Source organism: Lissotriton helveticus, chromosome 5_1 (genome assembly GCF_964261635.1).
Source record: "Lissotriton helveticus chromosome 5_1, aLisHel1.1, whole genome shotgun sequence".
In the NCBI taxonomy this organism is placed as follows: domain Eukaryota; kingdom Metazoa; phylum Chordata; class Amphibia; order Caudata; family Salamandridae; genus Lissotriton; species Lissotriton helveticus.
In genome coordinates this window covers 1317898208-1317910473 of record NC_136065.1, presented here as the reverse complement: position 1 = coordinate 1317910473, position 12266 = coordinate 1317898208, and the positions used below count along the sequence as shown (strand labels likewise).

Below are 12266 nucleotides of genomic sequence, written 5' to 3'. Positions count from 1 at the left end.
TTAATGCCACACAAGACTGTGTCTCCTCCTGCCCGATTTAACTCTTCAAATCTAATGCGAAAATCCTTTCAAAAGTACTGGTAACAAGGCTGCAGACCCACCTCCCAACCTTAATACACCACAAACAATCTGGCTTCATGACGGGCGGAAACACGGCAATGAATGTCCAAAGAGTACATGGTGTGATGGCAATAATAACAACCATACAGGAGGATAAGGCCATTGTCTATATGGACGACAAAATGGACTTCAACATGGTTGAATGGCCTTTTATTTGGCGGGGATACCGTACCTTGGTTTCTGGCCACATTTTTGGTATTGGATTCGACTGCTGTGCACAAAACCAAAGGCACAGTTTGTAGTCCATGGGCGACTGTCGTAGTGGTTCCCATTTTGACGTGGCACCAGGCTGGGGTGCGTCCTGTAACTGCTGCTATTTGCCAGAGTTCTTGAGCCATTAGCGGCATGGATTACGTGGTATCCATCAATACGGGGGTACGGTGGGACGAAGTATTGCATTGTTTAGTTTGATGATAAATGCGTGAGAGCTCATGTGTTCATGTGTAATTCTCAAAGAGACAATGCGTAAACGAAGGATAGTGTTATTTACGAAAAATGATGTACTTGTTTATAATGTGTTGGTAACTGATAGTAATGTTAATTAAAAATATATAAATCAAAAAAATGAATATAAAATATAAAAACATTTTTTCTTTAAAAGCAGTAAAAAATGAAACATTATCATGACATTATTTATATATGTTAAATAATCGATTTAATTAACAATACATACTTTTTAATAAAGGTTCATTTTAAGCATATATAATAATTACCTACATTCAATCAAAAACATAACCTACCATTTGCGAAATAATTGGCATTACACAGTTAAATAAAAAAAAAAGGAATAACACCTTTATTAACAGAATATCCTGTAAATTAAACAAGTAATAATCATACTAAAATCTATTTTGAATAGAAACAATTAAATGGCATTAGCGTTTTAGGTTTATGACTAAAAATCCACCAAAAACCCAATAAATAAACAAATCAGAACATATTTTCCAATTAAAAATTGATTCTTTTTATGCCAAATATATTTGTGAAAACATATTTTTTCCCCCATAACCCAATACAATCATTACAAATTTGACACAAATAAGGTCAAAATTAATTGAGAATGCCCCTGAACAATGCTCGGAGCACTTACGACCGCATTGGAATGTGCCGGCTAGATTCCTTTCCGAAAAACCCAATAAGATGGGCACAGTTAGAAGGGAATAGAATGAAGATTTCCGGATGGCTAACGACGGGTTTGGAAACCCAGTTCACCAACCGTAAATGCTACAGTACTCCCCAGGTAGCCTATTTAAGACCAATGGAGTTCGAGGGCATTTTTATAACTGCCTTTTCGTGCAGGTGTTTCCGTCACAAAAAGGCATTGGGCAACTGTATCGGAGTGCACCCAGCAGGTCCCCCATATGTGTAACTACGCCTGGGGGCATCATTGATACCTGCAGCAGGTGGCGGGCACCTTGGGGTGCCAGCACCAGAGTGCATGGATGAACGGCACCCATGCTTTTCATGATGCTGGCATGCATTTCACTTGTAATTCATGCTCCCATTGTAATGTATACGAGGGCCACTGAACAGGATTCAGTCGCATCGTACTTGCAGGGCCATAACAGAAGACAGTAAGTCGGCTGGTTATGACTCAAGACCGATGTTGGGATGACCTGAGCCTGTCAGACATCGTAATGGGCCCATAAGTGTACACGTTAATTGTAATATCAAATACAATGTAATCATTAAGTTACGTAATTAAATCTTTTGCCCAGCATTTGCAACTATTAAGCACACATATCACACATAAAAATTTTCACATTTTTCGCATAATAAAAAATATGACTATTTTTTACCATTATATAACCAATAATTTAGTTAATATTCTACAACACATTAACTCTAAAAATATGCATTTAAAAATCATCATGTAAGTAAAACATGAAAACATTTGCATAAATAAATGACAATTAAAAAAACAATTTTCAATATATATTAATACATGAATTGACATTTTTATTTAAAGAAATAAGTATTAAAACCTAAAGAAACTTTCTTTTTTTTAATAAAAATAAGCCTATTTTAGAAATATATTTGTTACTAACAAAAACACTTATAAACATTCAAACCACTCATACTAATAATGCCTAATTAAAAAAAATAACAAGTAATTAATAAAAAAAATAACAACATGTTAAGAGACTAACATATCAGCAATACTAATTTAAAAAAAGTAAATATTTATTTAGAATTATTTTTACATTGATTTATATTTAGTAATTTACCACCATTTTCCTCCTTAAATCGTACAGCCCACGATTATTAGAATAATTCTATTAACAAGTTGAACAATTAAAAATAAAATTAAAATTGATTTTTTTTAATAAAAATACTTCTAAACTAATGTAAAATAACAATTTTAAATTAAAATCAAATGAATACTAATACTGTATTTGTAAAATTAAATTTATGAATTTTCAATGACCCCACAACATATAACCCTATAATTCACCACATCTTAACACATTTAAAAATAATTAAAAAAAATCTGAATTAATGTATCTTAATAATGTATTAACAATAGTAATACCGTCGGTGAGACAATAATTGGATATATTGAGAGGGCTACCGGTAAAAAATTTCAACCCAAGTCCGAGGTGGACCTATTTGGTATATGTAAAGATAAGACGATGATGTATAATGCAGAGGAGGTGTTTAAATTCATATCTGATACAGTTGCCCGCTCTCTATTCCTGCAGAACTGGAAATCAATGGAAGTTTCCTCCCAAGTGAATTTGTGCAATCAAATGAAGAGGACTCAGGATTTCGAAAAGGTTAGGCCAGTAGTTTGGGAGCCATCTGGAATTTGGAAAGAAACTGTAAGTATTTTGAAAACCATGAATAATTAAGGGGGGATGATTAAAATTAGAATTTGATGTTGATGCCGAAAATGTAAGCAGTCGTCTTGATCAAGAGTACCAGTATATTTTCAAATAATTTTTGCACTTTATAATCATTAGAACTTTTTTGTATTTGCACTTTATAGCACTTGCACTTTCTCTGCTGTTGCACTTTATTGTATTTCCCTAGCTGTTGCACTTTAGTGCATGGTTTTACAGGATTTTGCACATTCCTTTTTTATAAAGTTCGAACGACGAATTAATGTATCTTAATAATGTATTAACAAAAGTAATAGACCAAAAACAAAAAGTAAAAGTAAAAAAGTGAGCACATACTTATACAGTCAACAGTGAAATCCATAACATTTTTCATAAATGCAATGTTTTGAACAAATGTCATTTACACTAACAATATATATTTTTTTAATGTTGTAAATATATTATATATCTTATGAAACTTTGATTTCTTGACAAGCATATTATTAAGACAACGTTTCAGCTTGTAAATAATTGAAATTAATGAGAGTTGAGACTTTGAAATCGATATTTGCAATCTTTATACTGCTGTATAGTTATAGTGATTTGAAATTTGCAAGAACACGTTTACAACAACTGTCATTCAATTGATGAAACATTAGAAAAATTAGAAGCATTGATTTATTGTGCACACCGCTCCCATCCCACGGTCAACTGCTACAACTGTGTACATGGTATCCACTTTCTGCAGCTAACATTGACTGAAGTCAAGGCCAATGGATGAGCCCACTGACAGTAGGAGAAAAAGGCGAAGCAACCTCTGTACTTGCTACTTTTTTTTTTTTACCTGTTTTTGGTTATGCATCGTCTGTTCAATGTACTACATAATTTCATGGTACACCAGACTCACAGGTACTTGCGTGGACTGCATTAGTTGACCACGACCTTCCTTTGGGATGACTCATATCCCCGGCTGGCACATACAAAGTTATAACTGTGCATCATGTGATGGGAGAATGGACATAACAACCACCTTCCTGTACTATCTCCCCACACTTCTCCTGGGGAGCAACAATTGCTTCAATGGCATATGATACGATCAGGCATACGGCCTGGAGCATGAATACATTGTGTTCCCACGGACCAAAGCATTGCTCTATGGGGAAATAATTAGCCACACTGTAACACACGGACCTCCTTTTGTAGAATTGTGGGTTGGGAGACAATGAATGCTCAAATAAAAGTACAACACAGATGCCCTTCTGGAAAAGGTGCACTGCCTATTCAACAATCAACATGCATTATAGAGTGGAACATACATACAAGTGCACTCATTGCCCAGCGGTTTGAAATATTACAGTTTATTAGTCGTACTTTTTCCTAAACCACAAATTATTGTTTCTATTGATCGATATGCCATTTGGAGGAAGAAGTTAAAAGGGATGCATTGATGGCTCAAAAAGTGCTAACTATATCAACAATGCTAGACACAATAAATCAAATTTGTTTGCTATTTTGCACATATCTTAATCCCAGTACTGGCACACATAGCGTGCTTACTCCAGACGCAAACATGTCCACGTTGAGAGGTGTAACCATTTGACTTTACTCTCAAAATCTTGTCATGCTTGATAAACTCCAAATATTTTCCGTATATTGTGCTTAAAATAAACATGACATTGGGATTGGTTGTTCCCCATAGTTGTCTAGCCATTCTAGAGGGGAGAATGGAGGTTTTGTTGCATGCTTCTCGTACTGACTGTTGTTCATATGGACAGCTATTGTCCAAATGCAACATTTCGGCAGCCTGGAAGGGCTCGGCATCTACACCTGTGTCACATTTGCATAAAGGGGTGGACTGGAGCTCCATTCAGCTGCAATCGGTCTATGACTCAAGAGGCTGTCCAGCTAAATGTGAGCGGATAACGAACAGACAATAGAGTTTCGGCGGAGGGGCAGGCTTAGAGGGTCAATGTAGATATGTCTTGGTACATGGCCAGTGTTACAAAAACTAAATAAATGTTTCGCAATTTCGAATATGTATTATCATAAGTAGGTAAATCCAGTATTTGTAAAGCGCAAAAAGCTACACGTAGGTATACCGGCACTGGGGGCCATTGTGAAGGTTAAGAAAGCTGATCATTGTCACATTGTGCATGGCTGACCAGCCGCCGTTGCAAGTGAACTATGCGTGAGCTCCATATTCAAACGTCTGTTGACATGCCCGCTACGCAGCTCCGCTAACTTGAATATGTACTTAAACTACATGTTTGCATGGCAAAATGTTTTTTAGAAAAAATATTGAATTATTGAGTTACTATGATATACAATTATTAAAATATATCAATTATAACAAACACGCTTGAGAGAACACCTATACATCTTGATTATCAATTATTGGTAAACAATGTAAAATAGTGAAACAAAGTAAACTCACCCCCCATCATTAATGTTTTTTTTTTCAGGTAAATCCTCATTTTCGGCTGAAAGTGTTTCCATTGGATTAGATTCCGGATATTCATGACTGTCCATGGTTTCTGGAAAGTAAATTTGTAAAAATAAATGACGCATTCTCTTTGTTAACTTAATATCTTAGAAACAAGTCCTGAGCACTTTGCTCAGGGTGATGGTATATAATTCGAACTAATTTGCAAATTAATAAACATACCTTTCAGTGATTTTCTGATGTCGCTCGACTTATAAGACCTCAACATGTCCACATTGTGTGTTGTATGCAGGGCGATTTTTCTCGAATTAAGCAAACGTACACGTTTTCCTTGAATTTCTAAAATGGTATATGGTCCAGTAAATTTATGTTCTAAGACACCTCCTTTCCGTGTACTCCGCCTGGAGTTTTTTAGTAGCACTGACTGTCCTTGTGTGAATGTACAAGGCTTATATTTTTGTGCAACTCTCTTTTTAAAATTTTCTTGTTGTTTTTCCTGCGTGAGCACAATTATTTCTTTGGTCTGCTTATGCAAATCTTCTCTTTGTTTTTCCTTTTGGTTGATGATGCATGCATATTTTGCTTCCGTTGGTAGTAAAAATTCAAGCTATGAAAGGAAAAATTAAACTCAATCGCTGTTTTACATAGTTATGATGTACCAACGCTTTTGAAGATTTTTTCAAATACCTTAACATTTGAAAAATATGCATAATGATAATTATTTATCCATAAATATAATCAACTACTTTCATGTAAAAAAAATTAAAATCAAACATAAATGATAATGATTATTTTCTAAAGCCATATTATTCTAATACAGAAATAAGCAAAATAAAGAATCTGTAATACCTTTCAAAACATTTTCATTAGAAAGCAAGTAAATCTAACTCTAAACAAGATGCAGACAGATTTAACAAATGATTAATGATCGAGGCAGAAAAAAAATTCGACCTGGTTAACTGGAGGACACTGTTGTATTCACTTGGGCAATTCAGATTTCAAGTCCAAGTAATTTATATGGTACGGAATAGCTATCATGGATTTCGGCTCAGGTGATAATTAAATCAAAGTTGTCAGGATCGAAAATAATAATACGAGGGACTAGACTGGGCTGTCCATTGTCCCAGTTGCTTTTTACTTTTTTTAACGAGCCATTTGTAATCAAAATAAGAAATAATGCTGCTATCCAACACCCTATCCCCTGGATGGCGGAGCTTAAAGTCTTTGTCGATGACATAGTTTAATATCTGTTGCATAATAAAAAATATATATAAAGTATACTAAGGAGACTGTAGAGAATATGAGCACGTTGAGGTCTAAAAAACAAATGCTAACAAAAAAGATATCCTTGCTCCTAATAACAATCTAAATCATTGTCCTTCATTTTTACGGGTTCAAGCTGCTACCCAAGATCCAATCAGATATCTTGGGATATTTGTGAGTAGCGAATACCACCTGCTATATGCGTTGAATTGTATAAGAATTAAAAATAAAATTAACAGACTTTTAGATCAATGGCTTCTACTGCCTCCTTAGTTAGTATGCAGGGTATCACTAGTTAAAATGTCGATACTACCGCTGCTCATATTTATTTTTAATAATGTTCCAAATAAGATCAATTTTTATTTGCTTAATGAATTTGAAACGATCGTCAGAGTTTTTTTTCAGGTGGAAAAAAGAATCCAGGGTCAAGCTGCCAGTGGTACAAATTTCTTCCGACCAGGGGGGCCTTACTTCGCCACATTGAAGAACATAATTTGAGGCCGCTTTTTTCGATACAGTGGCGGGATTGATGGAAGTAAAATATACTCGAGATAGCTTCTTACTTTAAAAAATGTTGCAAAAAATAGGTTCTCAAAATCAAGTGTTTTGAAAAACGTATAAGCTTCCAAATAAAGGAGAGATAAGATGATGAGGTAATATTCTTCCAGAATTCAGTATTTTGTTTAAAAGGCTGGCTGATCAGGCTTACCTTATTTAAGTCTAAGGGAATGTACTAGACTGGGCCTCCAAATAAAGTTGAGTCACATAACAAATTTGGATATTTGTGGACTAAGAGAGCTGGGACACTTTGTTATACTAAATAGGGTGATAGCCTGGCAATTGGTGATGGCAAGACCAAATAGTCCTAGGAGACCCATTTTATTAGAATATGTACAAATCATCAAGTTTATTAATGAAAATATAAGCAGACTTTTTAATTTAGCAAACAAGTAGGTAGTAGCCCTTTATGGGGCCAAAGAAAATGGTATAGGAAATTGGTATAAGTTGCTTCACCGCCCTAGAGAAACGGTATTGATAGAATGCCATTTAGATACAATAAGCCTTGATACACAATGTGTTTTTTCGCGCATGGTTTTGGAGACCATATGTCATCTGGGAAGTAAATCCCTACGTGCGGATAATTGTAAAAGAATGGCATTTTTATCACGTTGGCTTGTCTAATTGACTCAGGAGGCCCTGGGGAAAAGATATCACGAGGTTTAAAATAAATGTTTCAGATGTCAAGTCAACGGTCAGGGCGGGTGGCACCATATCTTATTTACTTGTCCACAGGTAGAAACCGTCGGTGAGACAATAATTGGATATATTGAGAGGGCTACCGGTAAAAAATTTCAACCCAAGTCCGAGGTGGACCTATTTGGTATATGTAAAGATAAGACGATGATGTATAATGCAGAGGAGGTGTTTAAATTTATATCTGATACAGTTGCCCGCTCTCTATTCCTGCAGAACTGGAAATCAATGGAAGTTTCCTCCCAAGTGAATTTGTGCAATCAAATGAAGAGGACTCAGGATTTCGAAAAGGTTAGGCCAGTAGTTTGGGAGCCATCTGGAATTTGGAAAGAAACTGTAAGTATTTTGAAAACCATGAATAATTAAGGGGGGATGATTAAAATTAGAATTTGATGTTGATGCCGAAAATGTAAGCAGTCGTCTTGATCAAGAGTACCAGTATATTTTCAAATAATTTTTGCACTTTATAATCATTAGAAATTTTTTGTATTTGCACTTTATAGCACTTGCACTTTCTCTGCTGTTGCACTTTATTGTATTTCCCTAGCTGTTGCACTTTAGTGCATGGTTTTACAGGATTTTGCACATTCCTTTTTTATAAAGTTCGAACGACGATATCGGATGCTGCAGGTTATACATTTTTCTCATTTTAAATCCAGCCTTAGTAGGAAGAAGCTATTCAATGTCTTAATATATGAATTGAATGTGAAATTTATTTCTTGAACAAAATACTCTGCTCCAAGTTAAAGAATAATTAAAAATTATTTCACCGAAAATAGTTGTAATAAATCACTAAAAGTTAATTAATAGGTTAACTTTTATTCAACATCAAAAAACTCATTTTTTTTACTCATACCAGTTCATCGGAAACCTCACTTGGAAACTTTGCTTCACGGCCATACACTAATTTGAAAGGCGAGACTTTAGTTGTGGAATGCGGCTTTGATCTTAATGCAAACAAGGCATGGTCCAAAACCAAATCCCAATCGTTTTGGTGTTCATTGACATATTTAGACAATGTGCTCTAAAATAGAAAAAAAATAGCACATATCATAATTGTAATGGACAATATATCAAGGTATTTCCATATGGTTATACATAAAATAAATTTCATATCCATTTAATGATTCTTAAACATTCGAAGACGGTGTTTAATTGCTGGTCGTACTCTTATCCAACATGCACCAATGATGATGTGTGATCTAGAGACATGTAGCCGCAGTCATGCTGCCTTCATTAAAATCTGACTTACTTTAAATGTGACAAAAAAAAATGTTAGACAATGTGCTCCTCGCTGCAAATTGCAACACTATACAGTAAAATATACCTTCACACATCCCTGCATCTTGAGTGCAACACGGTTCATTGACCTAGGTGCCCACCGGGCCCCAATGTGGTTGGACAGGCATGAAGGGGACCTCAGATGGAGGAACAAAGGTACAGTCTGCCTGTCATTCCATTGGGTGTGCAAATTCATGAAATGAAAGGTGGAAAGGGACATTGCAATTTCAAATTCAATATTCAGGTTATTTGTTCACAATCAATGGTGAAATTACATTTTAGACAGAACACTTTGTTTGATTCTTTTAACCGCATGCATTTTAATATCTTTGTCAGTACCCATTGCAAATCATACCCAACTATACTGGCAAAGTTAAAAAATAGTAAATGAAAACATTTTTCAAATAAAAAAACAATGACAATGGGTATAAACAATTGATTCATAACAATTTTACCTTTTTATGTTAGCATTAGTATGTTCATGTAACCCATTAGTCTGTGGGTGATATGCTACACTCACTGAGCGTTCTATTTGTAATAGTTTCGATAACTCTGAATTAAGCTGAAAGTGAAATAAAAAGAAATTTGTTTTTTTGAAAAATTTTAAGTAAGCATATATAGTCTCAATCAATTTCCAACAATATATTTCTGTTTAATAATCGAATGTTAGACACCTTTGAAAGCAAAAATAGAAAAACTGGTTAAGCCACATTATTATATTATTGCATTTATTGGTTTTGGAGTTTAATCTGTATGTTAAAATAAAGATAGAAGCATGTTATAGTTAAAATGCAATAAGTTTCTAAGGAAATCTATAAAAAAACGACAAGAATGTTATCAATTTTAATTAACTTTGCTTAACATTGACGAATGAGTAGCAATTGCTAGGCACCTTGTATTTTAATAAAAATTAAAGCTTTTTTGACACAAAAGATGCAAAAATACTGATAATGAAGGTGTTTAAAGTTTTTTCTGGTACAACTGTTAATAAATATGACTGATTGCTAATTCCTGTTGTCAATTACGTAATCATTAGATTTCGAAACGTATTTAAATAATTAATTTCCATTTTTCATTTTCATGACCTTATAATATTTTTTGTTAGCATTACATACACAAATTTTGATACTGAAATACCAGTAAATGAAATATATAAAGTGATAAAATAGTAAAGGAAAGTTTACTTTTCAAAATGTTAGACTTTCACTCCACCTGTATTGACCTTTTACACATTCATAAACAATGCACAGGACACATTTTAAAAACATTTCTTTAAACATTACAAATTTTAGAGCAAATAGTCAAACAAAAATTGTTAATAATCCAGATTTTGGGAGAAACAAAAAATAATTATTTTTTACTCACATTCCATTAATTCTGCAAAATGCTTAATGTGTTTTCTCATTTTGTATTGTATACTCACTTCATTTACAAATTCACGCCCTTGGTCTGAAAGAACCCTTTTTGGACATCCATGGCGTAAGTACATTTGAAGTAGTCTTGATGTGACCTCAGCTGCAGATTTAGATTAGAGTGCAAACGCCTCCACCCACTTTGAAAAGTAATCAGTGGCCGTGAGAATGTATTTGTATCCGGTAGGAGTGGTTGGTAAAGGTCCCATCAAATCCACTCCTACAAGTTCCCAAACTTCTTCAACCTGTTAATTTACGCATTTCAAAACATATTAATGATTAAAAAAGTTTTTACTTTTTATTAAAAACATTTTTAAAGTTATTCAGAATTATTAATCATTTTAAGTAGATAATCCAAATTTGAGCTACAGACCAGTATACTTTCCAAATTTTAAAATAAGGGATATACTACACATAGTACATACTTTAATTGGTTTCAACTCTGCAGAAATCTGGAGTGCAGGTTGTTCTTTTTGACAGCTATCACATTCCTTTATCTACAAACAAATAAAAGATGTGTGAAATAAAAATTGCACTCCGTGTCACCCAAATGAATCATTGTAATAAAAAAATCCTATAAAGTCCTAAAAAAACTTTACAAGTTGTTGCTTTAATAAGGAAACCCTCCAATTTCTAATGAGACTCACTTATGTATTAAAATTGTCTGTAATTAAAGCAGTAAAAGAAATACATTTTATTTAGAAAAAAAATGTCCTTAACAAACAACGTACTAACAGTGGTAAAGCAATTGGTTTAACTTTTCGATTGCACAAGAACCAAGTACTTAGAATTGCAAGAGCGGCTAAGACCTTTCTTGCACTGTTCACTTAGCCATCTCCGCCGCATCCTTACCCCTGACTCCCTCGCAGCCGATTAGGCGCTGCAGCGGGACCACTAGGAGATAAGCCACCATTTTGGGGGGATTGTGAGGGTGGCGGACTAGTTGCTGTCATTCTGCCGCCCTCTCGAGGATTTAACCACGCCTGGAGCATCGCAACCACACTAGATTGAAGAGACTTGCCTGAGGCGAAGCCGGGTGAAGTCAGGCTTTGTGACACTTTTTTAAAAATCTGTTTATACTGTTCATTTTTTAGTTCTGTAAATTGCACTAAGACCTTTCTTGCACTGTTCACTTACCCATCTCCGCCGCATCCTTACCCCTGACTCCCTCGCAGCCGATGAGGTGCTGCAGCGGGACTACTATGGGATAACCTGCCGTTTTGGTGGGATTATGAGGGTGGCGGACTAGTTGATGTCATTCTCCCACCCTCTTCCTGCCTTATAAATGTCCACGGGCATTCGTCCGAGCAGCGGGCACGCCGGCAGGGCGCCAAAGGCATGCCCGTCTGCGCCCGACCGTGCCAGTCCATCGCCTCTCGCAGGACATGCTGGACAAAATGTGCCGGACGGTGGTTTTTACACCTGAAAGGACTTGGTCAGTTTGCACCCTCTTAAGTCTCAGGATTGTATGGCCCCTCTATATCCCTTAAGTGGTCCTCAAACTTGTTCATGTGGCGTGTTATCTCTTCCCATACCCACTAAGATAAGGGCTTCCTTTAAACTACCTGTTCAACAACAGTTTAAGATATTACAGTTGAATGTACGGTCGCTAGACACGCATCATGTGGAGATACTCGACCTTCTAACTGATGAATCTCCAGATATCTTTTT

The 12266-nt window shown here is 35.2% G+C and overlaps 1 pseudogene; it reads right to left on the bottom strand.

Annotated features, from left to right (window-relative positions):
• LOC144752651 (uncharacterized) overlaps nucleotides 1–5472 on the bottom strand; it is a 30577-nt pseudogene extending 25105 nt beyond the window's left edge.
• Between the last annotated feature and the right edge of the window lie 6794 nt (nucleotides 5473–12266).